Raw genomic sequence first — 22962 nt, forward strand, 5'->3', positions numbered from 1 at the left:
TATCAAGGCACCTTGTCCTCCAACGAGCAATATGAATGCGTCTGTTAGTCTATCCATCCTTAAGTCTTTCATATTTATATTTAGATGTCCAATTGTAGTCTTAATGTAAAGTGACTCACAGTAGATTAATTACAGAGAGACAGTTTGTGTGGAAACACCTGGTGTTTGGCGCCTTGCTCAAGGACATTTCACGTCAGTGATGATAAAGCAAGATTCAGATCTCTATATTTTCAATTCATGATGTGGGAGGGCATCAGACACATAACATAAAGTGTTACAGCCACTTGGTGAAAATTGTGTAATTGGACTCAAAGGCTGGCTTCAGTAAACAAGATCATTATGTTCTACTGCTCTAAACAGTTTAGCCACTCGGATGTGTACACTGTGATGCCATTGTTGGAGAAAAAGAAGATTATATTGATAAGAGTGTGACTGAAAGGATATATTTAAATATATTTACATTTCCTTTCTTATTTATCCTTGCATTCATCAGCCTCCGCATCCCACTTGTCATCGGTCTCTTTTTGTCATCCCTGAGCATAGCATGTGTTTAGGTCTACTGTGAGTCATTCCTCAGCTCAGAAATACTTTCTCTTTGTCTCAGTGTGCAGTATGACTCACAGTCCTTAAATCGGGTATGTAAAAAGGAGCCTCATTTTGACAATCTGTTTATCTGCTCAGCTAACTTCTCTACCGTATCTCTTCTGGTTGATGGTAGGCATTTGCTGTCATTCAGCGGGACTGTGGTCATTAGTTTTGGAATTATCCTGTGTGCCTGTGCCTGATTATTTCCTGTGCCTTTCAGGAACCAGCACACAATGGACATTATGTTTTCAACTTGCTCAGAGCAATAACGTTTGTGTGAATGTGTTTGAATGAATTAGTGTTTTTGGACCAATTTTTAGACTGAATGATTCAAGGACTCACTTCGTTCTAAATTGCATATACTACATTTGATAAGTATGTTTAAAATAGTATGCATATGTGTAGTATGAATGCTCTCTGGACATACAACTGGACATCTGTCATGTTGGCATTTTCATGTGACCTACACTGTCAGTTGTGTTGCTACACTCCATTTCCTCCTCTCTTGTTGCTTCACTGGATAGAAGTAGTTTTCCTATAAATAAATGCACTTTCTTCTGCAGCACATCTGTTATTGGCCACCTATTTTTATTGCCCTTTCTTGTTTAAGATTTTAGATTGACAGAATTCTTTTTTTTTTTATTGTCATACCTTTTGTAACACTCATCTTGAGATGTACTTAGAAATCTGTCAAAGATGAGATCAGAAATTAGGAAATTGTCAAAACGTAATTTTTTAAAAAAGATTTCCAATTTGTGGAGCCACCAAGATATTAAATTCTATTTTTATTTGTTTTTAGTTTATTTTCATATCACATTCTCTAAACTGTTAACTTAATACAAATAAAATGTAAATGTAACGTTGTCATTGGATGCATTGGTACAAGTAAGGCTTTCAAACCATTCAAGTGAATGATTAAACACAGTCTTAAACAGTCTGTTACTGATGAAACCTGAATGAAGAGTCACTGAGAAATCCCTACTATTAATGCACCATCTAATAGTAAAATGCACAGTTCTAAATTTGAGGACTGAAACTAATTCACTTCCCTATAGTCTGAATTTCCGAATATAAGCAATGCCATCAATAAAAACAACACGCTTCATCAAATCTCCATTAAATGTATGCACTATTTGAATTATTCTCTAATTACTATTCTATTCTGATAATTTTCCAAGAGCTGCACCATAGGATAACAGTCTATCTAGAAAGTCTGTCTGCCATTTATTTAAGGATCCTCACGTGCATAACCTCACTGTGCCACTGATGCAGATGGATCTGCTTTTTGGATGGTTATGTAGTGTCATACACAGCGCAGAATAACCCACGATCCCATATTTCTGGTTGCATAGCAACAAGAAGCATCTCATGTTCTGATAGCTTGCTCTCATTCCAGTTGCAGAGAGAAAAGAGAGAGGTGGAGCAAATGATATTTTAACATACAGAAAGGCATAACTTGGTTATGTAAGCTGCACAGTCTGTTGCGAGATGTTATATGTTTTCAAATGAATAATGTGTTATTTAATTATATTACGTTCAAATTAATTTGTCTGCGTGTTCAGCTCATCCTCATGAGATAATGTTTGGCTTTGCAGGCCTCAGCCCTTTTAAGTCTTAAATTAGTATAATTAGAAAGGCGCCCCTGAATAGGTCAGCAAGTCCCTTGGTACCAAACCCAGAGGTGGCTACAATATAGGACACACATTTCAGTGACTTAAATGCTCTTAGTGAATTAAACACGCTTGCTGACACATATGGAAGTGTAGAGTAGCATGATTTGACGTGGTTTTCAGCCACTCTTTTATATATGAACAGAAGTTTTTCAGGACAAGTGATGTTTTGTGACCAGGAGATCCCAGTTGGTTTGATTCTGGAACGCATGAAAGTGTGTTTCACCCAGAGCAGAACAAACCTCACGCCTCATTTTGCTAAATCTCAGTTGACCCGATTCGCACACAGCACAGCCTCAAACTCTGTCTGTTTCTATTTCTTGATCTCTTTATGTTGTTTCATTCTCTTTCTCTTTATCCCTCTGCTGCTCTCTCTCTTTCTAATGAGGTCAGAGATTGAGTTTGTATCAAAGTCACAGTTATTCAGAGAGTGAAGCATGCGGCGTGTGTCTCCAGGCTCATAGTATTAATGATAACAGCGTCAGTGTATCGTTACCTTTACTCTACAAAATTCAGAATGGGACGCTGTAATGAGCTTGAAAGAGAGAGAGAGAGAGAGAGAGAGAGAGAGAGAGAGAGAGAGAGAGAGAGAGGGAGGAACTGTATGTAAGTTTGTGCGCCCTGGTTTAAGATGGCTATTTTAGGTCGGTGATTGATTTAAATAGATTTGAGCTAAAGTTTGAGGGCAGAACTTTTTTGGGGATATCTGGGTTATCTAATCTGATAATGTGATTGTAAATGTGTGTTTAGGGAATAATGCCGCCCAGTACAGTGTGAGAATGTATGTCCTTTATTTTCATCACTTCCTCCTCTCATCTGTTCATCATTTTTTATTCTTTGTGTAGTTTCATTCACTGTCAGATATCTGTGTTAGGTTAGTGTGCATTTTGTAATGTAGCCTACATACACGTTTGTTTTTCTATTGTAGTGTTTCTATTGTATTTATAATTAGCTCACAATATTTTTTATTCTATAATCTTACTCCTAAACTTTGCCGAAACCTTTCACCACTTTTATAATGAGCAGTAAAACGTTATTTAGTATATTTATAAAGCTTATTTCCTTGTGGGAAACACTGGTAACATTCTGTTCTTCAAAATGTAGGTGATTTCATTTTTACTATCCTTGAAGGGACATTTGGTTCTCATAACGTAGGCAAAATTTGCCCCACATACACACTTGCGCAGCCATCTGTAGCATCTTGTAAGGGCTATATCATTTGCCACTGTCCAAACAGTACATTCTGGGAAGGAGCCGGAGATAAACGTACCAGAGATATAATCTATTTAAGAAATGATCTTCCCGCTGTTCCAATCACATTTCCCATTCTTCTATTTTCCATTTTGTTCTCTTGCTAATTTTGTCACAACTTTCTTTTTTATTTTTTATTTCTCCTGTCATTTGGATTCCTAGCCATCATACCAGTTATTCCAATCTGACACTAAATAATAGCTGTGACACCTTTACAAGAAACTACAAGTGCATTGTGTACCTATGCAAAGTCAAAACTTGAATAAGCAGGTTGATGTTTAATGTAAGAATATTAAGATTTGGTTCCACATCTTAATATACAGTAAGCTGGGTCAGTCTTCTGCAGCCTGCTGCTTTATTCATGTTGTTGTTTATTTTTGTTTGTTTCTGGGTAATTCAGAGGAATTACTGCTATAACTGTTTTTAGAGTTAAGTGTAACCTGGTTTCTTTAGTGATTTAAGCCCCATATTTCTTCTTGCCTCAAATGTCATCGCCTAAATTACTGTGCAGTCTCTTTGGCTTTATCCTGATCCCTTTTTCCTTGACTCTGCCTGCCTCCATATCTCCTACATCTACGTCCTATTTTTATGGCAACAATTCTTGTGGTCTAAACTGGAACAGCTAGGTGACCTTCAAAAACTTGTTTCTGGAGGATAGGTAGAACTTGTTGGTGTGAGAATGAAAGAGAGAGAGAGAGAGAACAGAAATAGTTTGCTTGTCCCGATGAGATGACTCGAGGAGGTTGTGAGAGGAATATAAATAACTTTTAGTAGGTCGGAGAGAGAGAGAGAGAGAGTGGAAAGATAAAGATACAGGAGAGATGAAAGAGAGAGAAAGGGAAAAGGAGGGCCATGGTAGTTTGTATTTGCGTTTAATCATATGGTCTCTCTTGGGTACAGTTGTGACTTCAGCATCAGGGTACCTCATCAGTCAATGGTATCAAGAAACAAGAACTACACAGTCTAAACAGCATCAGTGCGGTGTGAGTGTTGTGCACAGCAACAGATTTGAAAGTCTCCATCTATCTTAGCACAATCTCCCTGGTGGTTAGAGCCAACAGATTTGGAGATCCAAAACTGGACACATGCACTGAGCCTGAGGCAAAAATAATTGCTTCTGCACACAAAACAAACAAACAGTCACAGACTGAACTACTGTGCTCATCATTTCACCCACACCCACATATGTGTATGTATAGGATATATATAGGGAGTTGTGCTTTATCACTGCTGCCATGAATTCACAAACTACTGTGTGATGTTATACAAAAACTTGAAGCAGAAGATGATACCCTCCCCTCATTCCCTACTGGGCATTTTATTCAGCATGAAGATGAATATATTCATTCTCCCAAGGTGAAAATCCTTCAGTGGACATGTATTTCACTCAGTCTTAACTCTTGAGCAGCTGTGGGTTATTCTGTAGAGACGAGCTGAGCAACACTCCCCATTAAAGACCCGAGCATTTAAGGAAGTCGTCCTCCAGGAGTTAAATGGCACAGATGTGAAAATTTGTCCTGAACTTGTACTCTCAGTGCCTAGAAGGGTCAGGGCACTATACTTTTAAGTTCTGGAGAACATAATAAGTTCTAGAATATTTTACTTTTTCAGAATAGATCTAGGGTGTACTAATTTCTGCAATCCTTCATTTAAAAAAAAACAAACAGGCAAATTAACTTTTCTTACAGAAAATATTGGCATATACGTATATATTTTTAATATGTTTCATTTATATGTTAATTATATTAGTGATCTTTACGAAAATACATCTTCTATATTTATTCAGAGGGGGTGTACTCATTTATGCTGGACTGTATATATACATACACACACACACACACACACGTTTGTATGTTTATGCCACATTATGGGGACCAAATGTCGCCACAAGGATAATAAAACCTGAAATTGTTGACCTTGGCCTGCAGTCCCCATGATGAAAAAAAAAAAAGATTTAAACATAGTACATGCTGTTTATCTGAAAATGTAACAATGCAAACTGGTTTTCTGTAAGGGGTGGGTTTAGGGTTAGGGGATAGTAAATATCATTTGGTCAGTATAAAAGTAACACAATTCACAGAAACACACACACTTTTTAAACAACTGTTTATATATAAATATATGTATATAATAGAATATATTATATAAACTAAATAAATTCATTTTGACAATCCCAAAATCTGTCCGACCTTAACCTCACCACACACTGCCATGTCTTTTATATAAGGACAGTAGCACAGATTTAAAGAGAATCTGTAGACAGAGAGACAGACAGACATTAAAAGATAAAACAGAATAAGAATGAGAGACTGAATGTGCTGTAGTGAGCAGAAAGCAGTTCTATGTAAGCAGAGCTTCAGCCAGTTTGTCCCAGCTCGAGAGGGCCCCAGTACCCACAGACACTCAGTGCTGCCCACTCAGCTCTTTTCCTTTGTCTTCCACACTATTGTGTGCTCTTTCAAAAGAGGGGACCAGGTACAGGGATGTGGACCATTGTAGGTGGGAGGGGTGGAGGTTTAGATAAAAAGAGAGAGAGAGTCAGACAGACATTAGTAAGAGACGTTTATCACTGCAGAAAAATTCAATTCAACTCCTCAGTCAGGAAGAAACCTGATCTGTAATCTATAACCAGCGATCTTTTTTCATCTGATTAAAAGAATATCATTATCAAAAGAATACTTGTGAATAAACTTGTGGTGTTGGCGCAGTGGATAAGCCACATGCCGTTGGTATGAAAGACCTGGGTTCGAATCCAATGTGAGACACCAATGTGTCCCTGAGCAAGACACTTAACCCCTAGTTGCTCCAGAGGTGTGCGACCTCTGACATATATAACAATTGTAAGTTGCTTTGGATAAAAGTGTCAGCTAAATGTAATAAACTTGAGATGCCTGTGTGTCTTGAAGAGCCCATTATGAGAGTGTGTGTATTGGTTCAGACTGAGCAAAACTGTTGTTCCCTTTAAACAATTTTTGCATCAGAGAACTCAGATAATGAGCAACGGCTAAAAAGATCTCTAGGATATGTAAATTTAAAAGTGACATGTGAGACCCAACAGAATTAGATAAGGACATGAACATCGTCAGTTGGCATATTTAAAGGATGTGTTTGAATACATATCTGCTGCTATGTAAATGTCAATGACAGTCTCCATTATATGCTCCATTAGCAAGAGTATTTTATTATGTGGGAACATTCTAGACTATTTTTTTTTTTGTATTCTTCACTAGGACCAGTACAGAACTGCTTGAATATGTTGACTTTTGGAGAAAGATGCTTCATCACCTGCAAGGTAATTATGCTCGATTATGTTTAATTCAAATTGCCTGTTCAAGGCAAATTCATGGCCTGAAGCATTGTTTATGTTCTGGGTCTGTGATTATGACCAGCATGTGGGACACATGCCCAGAGGCCCCAAGCAGTCTGGCCCCTCCACCCCAAATGAATCGAAGACCCCATCCCCCAAGTCACACAGGGGCCCCTGTTTCTTTCATGTATCTTCAGGAGCCCCATTTCCAACTCCCAGTCAAGAGCAAAGCTGTCTTGAAGCTTTTATTATTTCATGACACAAATCAATCAGAGGCATCCCTTTCTGATAAACATTAGAAATTCTATCCTTTATCACTACTGCCAGCAAAAAGCGGATGGCCACAACATCTAGCACAAGGGGCCCTTTGGGACTGCAAACGGGCTGAGGGGGAACATGATTACTCACCCTCATGTCGTTCCAAATCCACAAGACCTTAATTCATCTTCAAAACACATATAAATATATTTTTGATGAATCAGATTCTCTGACCCTCCAAAGACAGTAAAGCAACTGAAATTTTCCCAGGTCCAGAGTTCAACTGTAATTTTATGAAGCTGCGATAATACTTTTTGTGTGCAAAGAAAACAAAAATTGCTTTTTTAACAGTTCTTCTCCAAATACCGTCTTCTGCCATTATTGAGAGTATCTCTGCACATAAACAATACATGCGTGTGATGCTGTTGACCTACAACATGCATACACTGAGCCTTGTTTACATGCAGAGGAAAGCAACGCGCATGGATCATGGTATTCTCCATAATGGCCGAATGTAGGGTGGGATTTGATTTAGTCAATTTTGAAATTGATTGGATCATTGTTGTTTGCTAATGTCTATTGTCCCGCCCTCACACCAGTGTACACATCAGAGAAAAGAAGTCATTGCTAGGGGGAGAGGATGCTAATGTTTTTGATTGCCAGATTGTCAGCACATGGTCTACCAAGATCCTGTACATTTTACTGGTGACCATACAAAGGGCCCAGTTTGCTTTGGATCTCGCCTTGTCTGGGTAGATGATGCTATCGGTAAACCAGCGTGTAAGCATGTAGGCCTATAGGCTACAGTATAATTTGACAGATTAGACTAATAATATTATTTTAACTACTCAAGCAACCCAAATAACAGTATGTCACACCACGTGGTGCCTACAAGTTTACTTATATCTTGATTTAATAAGTATCATTGTGGCAAATATCCATCCCTGGGCAAGACAAGCAAGTAGTCTACTCCGTGTCCTCTAATGTTCACCGACACAACTATTGTTTTAAAGCACCCACGGGCATTACCCACACTGTCTTTGATAGAAAAACAGCTAAATTAATTCGCTCGTTGTTGTTCATCCGTGGGCGCGAAATGCGTTTAACATACTAATAAGATGTGCCCCTCACGCGCTGCTGTATGTAGGCGCGCGCTCGCTCTAGCAGTATGTATGAAACATAGATGCTGCGACTGAGCCCCCCTCCCCCGCTATCATTCATTCTTTCGTCTATCATTCGGACTAAAGACAGACGAGAGCGACACGCCGGAGGTCGCATGGACACAAGGCTTTATGACAATTACGAAGGAATTCAAATATTCGAAAAGAACTGAAATAACGGTTTGAAATCTGTGTGGTTAACGTACCTGAGCTCACCGTCACGCGAGGGATTCGCTTTATGTTTCATAACCGCCCGCGCTACTCGGGCTGAGGAAAAAAATATCCCACACACAAGGATGCGGATTTAACGGAAAACTATCGAGAGCTATCTGGCTTTTAAAACGGGAAGAAACCAGAAACACCTATGTGAGCTGGACGAAACCATTCCGCTTTGTCTTCGCCCGAGAGAAACGTTGAGATTCGTTGTATTTGAAAACACAACCACGCCATAGGTAAGTCTGCTTAGCTGTAATGACTGTTCATTAAATATCAAGCTTTAGTCGTCGCGAATTAACAATGGCCACCACGCATTTTGCGGTTGTCAAAATTGTGAGGTAATGTAACGTTCAGATATCTCGCACGGGTCGCGTGTGTGTGAGAGAGTGAGTGTGAATGACCATGCTGCTCGCCTTTTGTTTCGGCGTGTGTCTGTGCGTCCACCGCGCATATTCATTCCTGCCCAGACTATCATGTGAGCTTTCCACCCAAACATTACGGTTCAGCACACTAATGTGAGGGCTATGTGTGCGAGCGGAGACTACCTGGCGTTTTAAATGCAATGCAATGCAATGTTATTTAGCTCGCATCTTGGGCTCCTCGCATGCCATCTGCTGTGTTATTTTGATTTTGTCATAGGTGGTGGAGGGGGATGCGTGGCCTCACTAGCTGTTGCGCTGTCTGAATCCAATACTGGAGAAAAACATCACTACGATATTGCCAAATTGCCTTGGAAAGGGAGGACAGGTAGATAAGTAAACCCAATGCACTTAACTGTATTACACAACAACATTTAATGCCAGTGTTTTGGAAGGCTATCGTTGGCAGATTAGAGCGTTTAACGATTGAATCGGACATGACAGTGCCTGCTATTGCATGCTCTATAAATGGAGTGATAGGGCGAGAACACGGGATTTGATGACATTAACGCAGCATGCGGCGGAGGATGGAGGGGGGATTACAGCTCGTGCTGCTGTTGACCGTCAGTGTCTCATTCATTTGGGCAGGCTGAGCTCTCTCTCATCTCGTCTGGATGGGGAATTCGAGGCGCCGCATAGTATCCCTTCTTTATTGAGCCCCTCGTTTGAGTAGAACTGATTTATTTTTAGTCTCTGTACTGGACTTGAATCAGTTTTCAGGTAACGTGACAATATTCTTCCATTTGAACAGCAGGTGAATAATGTTGAACTTTCTGTCCGTTCCTTCCTCTGTGGTTGAGTACGAGATGTACTGTCTGTATGTGCTATCTAAACAGTTAATATAGGAAATGTTGAGATCTGGTCCTTATGTAATCACTCTCAGCGGGTCTTTAGATAAAAGGAAAGAATTGTTTTTGCCTGTCTGTGAGTTGAGGTATTGGTTTAATCACGTTTTATAGGATGTTCAATCATAGGTTTACTAGTAGTCCTTAACTTGAATTTATTTCTCTCTCTTTCACATTTTGTCCTATTTCAGTATCTCATTAAGTAGCACATTATGAGATATACCAACAATGCAATTATTGAAATGACTGATTTAGTCATATCATATTGTGATGATCCATGATTATGAATACAAACTTTTAAGGGAAAATTCACCCAAAAATAATAATACTGACATTGTTTACCCTCATGTTGTTCCAAACCTGATGACTTAACTGTTTTTAGGGTATTTAAAAATGTTGAGACATTTCTCAGAGTATCTGCTTTTGTGTTCTACAGAAGAAAGTGTGGAATGTCATAACGAATGACAGAATTTTCATTGTCTTTAGCATTTAGTTTTGTTGCTGTGCAGATAGAACAAATAAATAAAAGCACATTTAAACAGGAGTCTCCGGTTGAACAGAGTGTGCAAAAACTACAAACTAGCAAGTTAGCCTATAACCTGGTGCCAACAGGAAGTTCTTTAAAAGAACAGAACTCAGATGTTTCATTTGAACCAAAATTGAAGATAGTGAACAGAACTTAGTTATGGTTTCCATTTGTATCAGAACAAATCTCTCATTTTTCCACCCAGTTTTAGGAATTTTAAGTCATATTGAGAAATGTAATGCTGAATTGTTAGAATCAATAATAATAATATTAGAAATATATAATGCATTAGAAATGTACTTATTTAAAAAGTAATTTCTTCACTTTTAAGCTTGTTTAGTCCTCAAGACTTGATTTTGCTGTAGGACTGATTGGAAATCATTAGTTTTTAATGTGCTTCTCAAACTAAATCTGGAGAAATGCTGTCGACTGCATTTCAGTGTTTTATCTTTTGTTTATATAAAAGTAGGGCTACACGATTACTCAAATGTGATTTTCATGGGCATCTTGTCAGTAAAGCTGGTTTTGTAATCAGTAGTAAATCTTAAGCACGTGCTTTCTGATGGAGCAGAATTTACTACACAGAGCCATAGTTCACTGAAAAGCTACGCAAAATTGCGTTCATAATCACGGACGATTTAATTGCGCCATTATGATATAGAAGAAATCGTTGAAAGCTGTATGTGTAGCTTGTCTGTGAACTATGGCTCTGTGTAGTAAATGCTGCTCCATCAGAAAGCCACATTTGATAATAAGTTTTTACTCCAAACTCACTTCATAACGTCAGTCGAGTGTTTGAAATAAATCCTTGTGAGATGATGTGGCTTCTTACACAGAATAAGGCACGCAACATATTTCATATTATTCTAAGCAGTGATTAGGGCTATGTCGATTACCAATGCATTATTATATACTTAACTATAATAAAAATAAGAAGACTAACTCAGATAAAACATATGTTGTGAAAGTAGTTAAATCTTCTGTTTATTCAGCAACTGCTATAGGGATTTCCTGGGTTTCTTCTGCAAGGCATATTTGGAGTTTCAGCGCGAGAGCGCCCTCTGGCCTTCAGATGGAGATTTACTGCTGATCACAGAACCGTGCTTCACTGAAAGATACGCATGACAATCGCAGCTTCTGCCTTATTGTGATTTATCGCCTTTCCGATTTAATTTCAATTAATCGTGCAGCCCTATATAAAAGCTATACAAATATTTGGAGTTATGCAAATGTACCATTCCTGTTATGCCAGTAGATTTTGAGCTCTTTGAATAATTGAGCTGCTCTAGAAATTGCTGAGACCTTGAACCTCATAGATGGGTGTGGATGGACAGATTGAACTAAAGATAATTGGAATCATGTTAGCTGACAGATGGACAGACAGATCTGCTCAGATGTACTGATGAATCATTGGCTGCAAGTGGCTGTGTTTGCTGGTTGATGAATGAATGAAGAGATAAATGGATGGATGCATCAGTATAGTGGAACCAGTGAGAGGAATGCGACATTGGCCCCCCAGAGTGCTGACAGTCTAAATCCCCCCCCGTACTCTTCTCTCTGTATGTTGCTGTGGGTGAGACCACTATTGTCCCGATGCACAGGATGCTGTGTTTCTCTAAGCCAAGTCATCATTACTACTGCCGGTGCTTTTGTTTTCACTAATGCCCCTACATTCCTGCCGACTGCCACACTAGGGCACAGAGATGGGCACAATGATAATATGATCTGTATCAGCATTTAGGGTTTGTGTGACTGGTCAGCTGGACGATCGGCCAACACTAATCAAACCAGAGTCAGTTCCAGAATCTCAGCCATACCTCCACTGATTTAAGCAATTTGTATAGCTTGAAATTCATGTCACTGGAAAGGTTTCAAGATATGTTTATTATAATTATTGATATGGTGTTGGGTATCTTCTGTCAGAGCAGGGTAAAGGGGAGGTCGATATAATCCGATGTAAAATCAGCTGGACAGCTTCCCAAATGTCTCTTAGTAGCTCAGTTGCTTGGAGTAAATGTCTTTACCTTCCACAAAACCTAATGTCTGGGCAAGAGATATTGCAGTCAATGTAGTTTATCTGACAAGTATTTTAAGTCCATTAGCAGTGTTGCAGAGCCAAATTCTGACATGTTCAAGCCCATTATAATTGCAGTAAATATGATTCTTTGGTCTCTCTAACTGGGTGGATCTGTTAGATTGACATGGCAGTTTAGAAGTTTAGGTGGGAAATGATCAGCTCAGGGCTTGAATTAACTTTTTTACTTGGTAGCACTGGTGCTCAATGTCAAAAAGTTAGAAGCACCAGCAAAAATGCAGGAGCACTCACTAAAAATTTAGTAGCATCACAATTACAAATTATATATTAACAGATTTTATCTGTACATTCTTAACTTTAATGCAGATTTTAGATTGGTTAATATTAGCTGTCAATCACCCAGTCACTGCTTTCGCTAACTACAATGAGAAAAAGAAAGGGCTGATGAAGAGAGAATATGAAAAGAACACTGACAGATTTCTTTTGTAAACAACCTAAAGTTAAACTCTTCTTTGGCAAGGGTTAGGATGGTGTATGAGGTGTTAAATTTTATATTCAGCCAATTGCATGGAATAGCTGGCATCTAGGGGTGTGCAATATTGAAGAAAAAAAAAGGTATTTAGATGCATTTACACACTGATTAATGCAGGACATGAATGCATTTAACTGGCAGTTAATCATGCATACATAATATTTTAATATTGTTAACGTTAAATGTTAAATACTGATATTTGAAATATTTGAAACTTTAAATGTGAAATGAAAACTACCAGAGGGTGGCAGCAAGTCACTGTTAATAAGGGAGTCATTTTGATTGAACCGAATCATGTAACGAATGATTCATTCAGGACCGAAACGCTCTCATGTTGCTCAGAGACGCAAAACATTGGTGTGACTTCGTGCTTGTAATGATTTCTGCGTCTTTCTCTGATAGTTTTAAATACTTGCACACTGCCGACATGTTTGCTGCATTAGTGCTTAACTCTATTTGACCACGTTAGTCAGTGTTCGGTACATATTATTCTGCCTTTTTGCTTATGCAATAAAAACTTAATAATTTCAGTTGCCGAATATTCGTTGCATCCCTTTCTAACATATTTATTTTAATCTTGAAGAAAAAGCACTGTCACAATTGCTTATTCATATATAGTGTGAGGCCATCCTTAAAAATATTTTGGTTTGCAGTAACAGTAAAATAATAATAATAAAAAAGGGTCTGTAGGTAGGTCTGTATTTTTTTTTTTCAAGTTTAAATGTAAAAAAAAAAAAAAAAAAAAAGAGTACATTTTGGTGATGGTGATTACGTAGGTATGAATTTAAACAAATTAGCATATTGTGACGCAAACCTCATTTTGATGCAGGCTATATAGACATGAATGAGAGTATGAAAAGGAAGCGAACGCACATGCCATAGTGTGACTTCCATGTAAACATAGATGACGTCACAGGTTTTTTTTAAAAGAAAGAACGTAGCCTTCGTTTGTATGTAGTCATAGGCAATTAATATATTTACAATACTTACTCAAATATAATTCATATTATTTTATTGCTTTTGTATTAGTTGTTTGAAGAGTAAAAAAAAAATTGTCAGTCTTAAGGCAAATTTACAACCGGCAAGTCGGTTGGACTAAAAGCAAAAAAAAAAAAAAAAATTTGAGTCGGTCCTAAATTGACAGGGTCGGTCAGGTTACCTGACTCACTGTCAAGAGTATATATGCTTTTCTTTGTTGTTTTTTTTTTTAAACATTTCTTTGCATAACGTTTACATTTGGTCATTTAGCAGATGCTTTTATCCAAAGTGGCTAACAAATGAGGACAAGAAAAAATTAAATCAAGTCAATTTTATTTGTATAGCACTTTTAACGTTACATAATAATACTACTACTAATTCTACTAACATACTAACAATATACAATGCACTAAGGATTGATGAGCTGCTGGGGTCATGAGTATTATGATTTGCTAGTTGCTGAAATCAAAACAGGGATGGTAATAGATCAGTGCTGGCCAGTGAGATTGCCATTTGTGCATTAGCTTCGCCCACTACAGGAGAAACCAGCATATCTTCTGCTTGTTTTAAAAAGCTGAAAAATTCTAAATGAGCTCCATTATTTTGACAGGAAAATACAACAAAGAATATAGTTAACATGTAGCGTGTCAATTTAGTGTTGTAAGATTCTTGCTCTTTCTCTTTGCATATTTGAGAGACAGCTCTGTTAGCAAAGCAACGGTGAGTCGTGCGCCTTCACACAGAGTTTACAGTTTGGCAAACACAGGTGCGCTGTGTGTCCTTTGAAATGAATTGAAAAAGTACAGATCGCTTGATGGAGAGCGGAACTCTGAAGCGCTCAGTCAGTGTTCAGCGAGTGAAAATATATCTGTGCTAAACTTTTAAGCCACGAACACACACACTGGTGAGTAAAATCTAAGAATTTAGAGATAGACATAATTTTTCTATTGAAAATGCAAGCTGTCTAACTGATGATAAGCATGCTCATAAATACACCGATGAAGTCATACAGTAAACAAAATAAATTACATTTATTCAATGAAAGCTAGTCATGACATCAGCAGGTATTATTTTGATGTTAAATGAACCGTAGCATTTAAACATGTTGCAGCTGCTGCTTTAGCTCAAACAACTACATACTTATGTATCATTAACAAAAAAGGTGCATTACAGCACTCTGTTTCCACAGTGTCCTCTCAGTGGAGAGAGACAGGGCTTTTTTAGTCCAGTCCCCAGTATTAGTTGAGAAGACTATATTTAGAACTTCACCTCTTCTAGCTCAGAGTTCATAGATCTGCATGTTCTCTCTGGAGGGAACCACTCAAACACCTGAGATTCCTGAATCACATCTAACAGTTTTTTTGCAGTATACTTTTCTGTAATACAGTCTCAAGGCAATACACACACACCAGTGATGCGCGGGTCAATGTATTAATAACCCGCACCCGACCGACATTTTCAACTAACCCGCCCGCAACTTGGACCGCAAAAAAAGGAAAAGAAAATATTGTACCCGACCCGCTTCCTGACCCGCATTTGTAAAATGTAGTAAATGCTCATCATATCATCATTGGGCCATTGACATAGGAACTAGGCAAAAAAAAAAAAAAATATATATATATAAAAATATATTCTATTTTTGTCAAGAATTATTAAAAAAAATCGTCAATAAGCTCATCATTTGTTCTAAAATAGTCTAGTCTGGCTATGTCTATTTTTATGTTTCTGTTCAGCAGACATGAGGTTCGGGTTTGCTTATTTCTCCATATATTACGCTCCGTTCGCTCATTCTGTGGGGTCTCGCTCAACCCAGAATGGCCTGCTGGTTCCAAAATATGCAAGGAGACATTTAATTGTTTAGTAATAAAATAGTGTTTTCTGTGTCGCTGCAAAGATTAAGTTGACGATGCTGATTTGCCATGAACGCCAGAGCAGAGAGAAATGCACATTTCATATGGATTACATAATCAGAGAGTAGCCTATTTATATTGGTTTTAATATTTTCATTTAAAAGTAGACATTTCAAGCTTTCTGTAATAGATTGCCTTATATTTCTCAAATCCGTGAGCCACACACTGAGTTTCGGCGCCCTCCAGGTCACATGCAAGTGATCCTGCCGGCGCCTCATTACATTGTCTGTTATATATTTGCTTCTTATTTATAAAATACGAGCAATTGATTGATAAAACATTGATCAAAATTAAGATACAATTTATAGAAAACGAAAATCTTTATCTTAATCTGATTTTCTACAAAAAAAAAAACATTTATTGTTATTATTATCATCATTATCATCATTATTATTATTATTATAATTAATGTTGAAGAGAGTTGAGAATATTTTTCAGGTTTATTGGGGGAATAAATTGAAAGAACAGCATTATTACATTTGTTACAGTCACATTTATTTGTTACACTTATATTATTTACATCAAGCTTTTGAATGGTATAGTATTGTATATTGTTACTGAAACTTCATAATGTTTCACTTGATTATACATTTAGTCAGGAATTCGCGCCAGTTATTCAGCCAATAAAGTGTAGGACTAGCCTATGTATTTCAAAATTGTGTCTAGTACTATATTAATTACAAAGGTTTAATTGGCATCTATATTTCAAACGACCCGACCGACCGCGACCCGAATATCATTAAAAATATTTTTGGATGACTCGTAACCGCGGGCAACCGCGGGTGACCGCAGGCACCCGCTCATTTTGGATCAACCCGCGCATCACTGACACACACACACAGCACATTATTACTATATTACTGTGCCATAGTAAAATACATGTGCCTATTTTTTGATCAGTTGACCAGCTATCTGCCCAATCAGGTATCTATGTGACACAGTTCGTAGTTCTTGAGAGCATGCTTCCTCCCATTCATTGCATGTCACAGCGCAGAGGGAATACAAATCAGATAATACACCATATAAGGAACTACAGTCTATTTTACTAAGTATGACGTCTTGTCGCAATTTTGCGACTTTGGCTCTTAGAGGGTTAATTTTACATGGCTTTCTAAACATGCGGCTCTATTGTGTGAGACGCGAGTGCAACGGTAATAGAAGATGTCCCTCTCTAGAAAATATACATGAAATATGCGTTCTGTGTGAATGACTTGGTTCCAGTTTTGACATAAACAAGATCTTCTCCACATTCTCTCTTTCCGCAATATTTTGATTGAACATTGCAGCAGTATGGAGCCAAAAGAGTCTCAATAAAGATAAATGCACACACTACATTCACATATGCACACACAGGATTCATACATGCACACACAGGATTCATACATGCACACACAGGATTCATACATGCACACACATGATTCATAAATACACACACAGGATACACAAATGCACACAAAATTCACAAATGCACACAAAATTCAGAAATACACACACAATTCAGCTTACAACATTTACAAATGCACTCAAGATTCACAAATGCACAGAACAAGATTCACAAATGTATTTCTGATGCGCACACACATATATCTTGATTTACAAACTGAATGCGGTCTGTGAACTTCACTGCATTTGTGTGTGAATTTTGAGACTCCTCTGACTTGGCTCGACACACAAATGCATGGAATGATCAGCAACCAATCAGATGCCTACCTTCTTTTAGCCAATCACAAGAACGCACTCCACGTGGTTGTTAACTTATAAGCCAATCACATGAACGCTTTCACACAGCGCGATATGCCTGTGGTGCGGCATATTATAGCCTACTTATTTATGAAATTGTATGGAAATACAGATGTTTAGATTACAATTCAGGTTTATTTTAATTTTAATTTTTTACATTTTTTAAATGTCTCAATACATATTTACCAGACTGTGACTGCAGAACAAAAGTTAGCCATGGATTCATAAATTTGCAATAGGCAATTATTTCATTTTATTGAAATATTTTAATGAAAGTAAAAAAAACATTATTACACTTTTTTTTTTATATTTTAAATATATCTAAATATAATTTTGGATGCAATATAGAAGTCACTTTAATTATAATATTCGGTCCCTACATGAAGAAAAAATCAGTGGTCCGCTGAGAGAGGAAAGTGACTCTCCGGCTGTGCAAAGTGAGTCGCCGCTGCGTGAAGAAAGGGAATCATTCGCTCAACCTCGCTGGGTGAGGAAAGTGAATCGTTCGCTGAGGAAAGTGAGTCACTCGCTGCGTGACTCGTGAGGAAAGTGAGTCGCTCGCTGCGTGACTTGTGAGAAATGTGAGTCGTTCGCTGCGTGAGGAAAGTGAGTCGCTCGCTGCGTGACTCGTGAGGAAAGTGAGTCGTTCGCTGCGAGAGGAAGGTGAATCTCTGGCTGCGGAAAGTGAGTCTCCTGCTGCGCAAAGTTGGTCGCCGGCTGCGTGAGGTAAGAGAATCATTCGCTGAGGAATGTGAGTCGCTGTTCGCTGATTGGCTTATAACTAAACAATCCCCCACGTGGGGTGCATTCTTGTGATTGGCTCAAACAAGGGAGATATCTGATTGGTTGCAGATCATTCCCTGTTTAAAAAAGGCATTTGTGTGTCGAGCCAAGTCAGAGGAGTCTCAAAATTCACACACAAATGCAGTGAAGTTCACAGACCGCATGCAGTTTGTAAATCAAGATATATGTGTGTGTGCATCAGAAATACATTTGTGAATCTTGTCCTGTGCATTTGTGAATCTTGAGTGCATTTGTAAATGTTGTTTGCATTTCTGAATTGTGTGTGCATTTCTGAATTTTGTGTGCATTTCTGAATTTTGTAAGCATTTGTGAATCTTCTGTGCTTTTTAAATTTTGTGTGTGCATTTGTGTATCCTGTGTGTGTGTTTATGAATTATGTGTGTGCATGTATGAATCCTATGTGTGCATATGTGAATGTAGTGTGTGCATTTATCTTTATTGATACTCTTTTGTCTCCATACAGCAGCGCTGCATCTAGTTGCTTCAACTGTATATGATGACAAAAACATTATAATGCAATAACATTTTTATATTGTCATCGCATCTCATGCGCCACTGATAAAGTATATACTTTATAAAAAGTATAATTTGACCATCCGCATCTTCGCACCGTCCGCATTATGTGATTTTCGCCATCAAGAGGGCTCGCAGACAGCTTGCGCATCCGTCCTCGCGGTCTCAAAAAGGTGCCTTCAGGCGGACGGGGTGCGCTGCTATCAATAGCGCACGCACGAGGTGAATGATGACAGAAGTGGTACTGCTTGTTGAGCTCGTCTGCCTTCTGAAAGCTGTGCCGATGAGGCTGTGTGTGAGGCGGAACAAAACGTGGAATGTGAAGTATACCCGAGGCGGGCCCGAAGCTGCCTCCTTAACGGACATCTAAAATTTGAATGCAACATCTTAGCATTCAAATGTGGATTTTTTTTTATTTTATTCGACGAATATTGGAAATTCAAAATTTTTTGACAGCCCTAGAACTCACAAAGCCTTAACATTTCGAAAATATGAAATTCTTTGTTCAGACAACTGTGTTTGACTAGTTGGGGTAAATTTGTTTGTCTTTAAAAGGTTTTTTGTGTAGTTTCAAGAAAATATAATTTTTTGTTTTGTTTTGGAGACTCAAAGGGTTTCGTAAACTGGAAAATGTGTAGTTGCATTTTTTTTGTTCAGTGCATAATACAATATAGGTAATGACATATGTTTTATGTTTACATCGTGCACTACCTGTCAGGTACAATATTTTGATTGTTTGCATCTTGTTTTTTAAGCCCATAAATAATAATGTACTCCTTCTAATAAATTTATATTGTAATGTACTCATTCTAATATATTAAAATAATCTTAACATTGCTGGTAGGTTATCATTGCACATTGTCTTCAGTGTACCTCACGCACACACGTTTAGTCACTAGCTCACGCTGCATGCACACAGACATTCTTTTTGGCACTGACTCGCAATTTTGACCTACATTATCTTTCTCAACAAGGAGCTGGTAAAATCAGAATTTCTAGAGAAATTAAATGTTTGTATATATGAGGGATTATTTATATATAATATCTACTTTATTTGCTAACAAAAATAATAATAATCTTGTTTGTATTGTTCAGAATTTTTATATTGTTGCATTTCTGGTATTTTTCAAATATTCAAGGCTATAAAACTTACAAAACTAGTCAAATCCTAATAATAGGTGTTTTTTTCTCTTTCTTTTTCTTTTTTCTCTTTTCTCTGATGCACTCATTGCAGCCTGTTAACATTGTACCCTGTAGTCATTTTGTGTGCAGTATGCATCAGATGGTCTCTGAATGTCTGTGGGTGTGCTGTATATAGCTGAGACCAGCTGGAATGTGCCCAGTGGCCACTGAAACCTTGATAAATAAGCAAAAAAAGGAAGAAAAAATATTGTCCCTTGATATTGTTGATGGGTTGTTAACTTTTGATCAAATTCTGCAATTATCATATTCTTATTATGGCCATGACCACTGCTTTAAATGGACCTACTTTTATCATGAAGATGTCTTTGTAAACCCTAGTGGGTAAGAATCTAGGTTTTTTACATGGTGGGTGCTGGTTTCAGTTTAGGTAAGGGCAAACCTATTATGAAGATCAATTTTCTTGGCTGTTCCAGGTTGTAGTAGTGCAAATACATCACATCATACCATTTGACAGGGGCTGACTACAGTCCATGTCAGCTCTCAAGGGCACAGTTCAAATCATTATCTCATTTAAGTTGCTCTGAAAAGGACCACTAATGTTCGGAGGGGGCTGAAATGTTGCTGATATTGTGTGTGGTTTAGCACAGTGCTCTGATCAGACATCAGCAGGATGAAAGCATCTCATCTGCTCTTGATTTACTTGCTCAGGCAGTAAGAGGAATTTGTCTGTGTCTACAGTGTTGTGTGATAATACTCCCGTTCTAACAGGGTCAGTGTGTGTTAGTGAGCGCGAGGCAGACTAATCTTATTACAGCAAATCTGAGTGTGCATATACGTGATAGGGCTGGTCCGAATACCATTTTTTGAGCTTCGAAGCTTTGGTTGTAATCAACACCGAATATTCGAAGCTTCGGAGGAAGAGGCTAAACATATTCTTCTCTCTAATAAACGCAGGAATCTCTGCGTGTCTGTTTGCATTTTTATATGCAATGTATAATTTTATGTCGAGAACCGTTCATCCAGTCAACGTGGCGGGTGTGTTGCTGTGGACCAAAGGGAGTGAAGTGCTGCAATTTGGTGCAATATGGACATTAAACTTGGAATTATTAAACTTTTAATAAACTACAGAACAGCTCAAGCCGGAAGCAGCCAGCCTCACAAGGACTTGTATGCTCAGAGAATGGAAACAGAAAGTGGTGACTTCACGCACTCTAACAGCACTGCCGAGAATTCTGGGCTGAGAACGATTTGCAATTGTGCCATGCCGTACCTGGCTCACGTGGAAATACTGCTGTAACTGTACTGTATTAAAAAAAAAAAACAACGCACACCTCCCCCAGCGCTACCAAATCTGCTGCTGGTGCCACCATCTGTAGAATTATTGCCGTTCGTGCCACTGCTTACAAATGTTAGTCTGGAGCCCTATTTTTAGGTGCTGCATAATCTCATTGTGGTGGTGTTGTGTGGATTGTGAAAATGATAGTTAACTGATCAGTTTTACTGAACTCAGATCTAGGCATAGGCTGGTATGAGATTTTGATGGTATGATAACCTTAAGCAAAAATATCACGGTGTCACATTATCACAGTATTGTTGTTACAGCTCTGAAGTATGTTATTTTTAAATGACTGGGAAAAAAAATTCTGCTTGACACTTGGGCTGCACGATGTGTCGTTTAAGCATCGATATTGCAATGTACGAATCCACAATAGTCACAACTCAGGATGTGCGATGTAGGCTGTTGTAGTTGATCCGTTATTCATGAACCGTACAGGCCAGTTGTTCCCCGGCCCTTGACGAATGTGATTCGCGGATTAATTGCACAGCTTAACCATCATAGTGAAAGTTTATCATTTGCATGTGTTTTTAAGTCCTGTCAGTTTAACAGGGCACATATAAGAACGAGGAGAGAGCGAGAGAGAGAGCGCACGACAGCGGTCGAATTGGTGTATAAAAAAAATCTGTAACACTTTACAGTATTGTTCTATTTATTAAACTCTTTAACTACATTAACATTTACTATTATTAAACTGCACTTCTACAACATTGTTAATTTCAACATTTAGGCTATAGCCTTCATTGTTAAATGAAAATTAAAATATCACAATGTAATTTTTTCCCAATATCGTGCAGCCCTACTGGACACTATTTTTTGATTTTGAGCAACATATCGAATATTAGAAACAGTAGAATTAGTTTTTTTTTCTTTGATTTGTTTCCTAAAAATAAAGACTGACATCTTTATTTAACCTAAATCTGTAATTATAGTTATTAATTTTTAGTTATATAATTCATATACATATCATAATAATAATAATCATACTCATAATTTATTTAATAATCCAATTTGAAGCAAAAACAGAATGTTCTGACAAGCTTTTTGAAATTATACCACGTAAACTTTTCAGAAGACAGTCAGCTCCCCTCAGAAATACATTTATATAGACGCTCAATATAGACCAATATACAGTCATGTAGACCCTCATGTAGACCATTCATATAGACCTTTCAATAGTTCATATTTTCACATAAATCACTATTTGGAAAATGATAACATTGCAATGTTTGTGCAAGTCCAGAACAGAGAGTTGCGATAAGGCAAAAAACGTCCGGTTGCCGATCACATAAAGTATTTTTCGGCTGTCCATGCACTGACGGCATTAAGTTATTTTCATCATCAAGAGGGCTCGCGGACAGCCGCGCACCCCGTGGTACTGAGTATGTGAGCTCATCCAGCCGCACTCATCTGCGGTTTAGTATATACTTTTGAAAGCTGTGAGGACGCGGCTGTGCGCGAGACTGAAAGGAACGCTGAATGTGAAGTGTACCCGGGCCTTATGTCTGTCCATCCTACACACATGTGACTTGCTCACAACAGGAGGAGGAAGGGTCAGTGTTACTCTCTACACTGCACATTGCCCTGAGGGATTCCTACTCCTTCAGTCATTGAGGAGACATGGAAAACGGCACATACCGCAGGAACCGTAAAATGGAAAATAGTAGTGGTTTTTAAACTGTGAAATTTTCAAATCGTGGTATGCCTTGAAACCGGTAATCGGCCCATGCCTAC

The 22962-nt window shown here is 38.1% G+C and overlaps 1 protein-coding gene across 3 annotated transcripts in view; it reads left to right on the forward strand.

Annotated features, from left to right (window-relative positions):
* Window positions 1–8230: 8230 nt before the first annotated feature.
* Window positions 8231–22962, forward strand: part of LOC113049591 (spectrin beta chain, non-erythrocytic 1-like) — a 72721-nt gene continuing 57989 nt past the window's right edge. Inside the window, exons 1-2 of one of the 3 annotated variants that reach the window (XM_026212057.1) lie at window positions 8231–8683; window positions 9087–9194. The gene's annotated coding sequence lies outside the window, so the exon portion shown is untranslated. Of the gene's footprint in view, window positions 8684–9086; window positions 9195–9425; window positions 9587–22962 lie in introns of those variants that run through there. The other 2 variants (XM_026212056.1, XM_026212058.1) reach the window with 2 other exon arrangements.

Source organism: Carassius auratus, chromosome 30 (assembly GCF_003368295.1).
Source record: "Carassius auratus strain Wakin chromosome 30, ASM336829v1, whole genome shotgun sequence".
Classification (NCBI taxonomy): domain Eukaryota; kingdom Metazoa; phylum Chordata; class Actinopteri; order Cypriniformes; family Cyprinidae; genus Carassius; species Carassius auratus.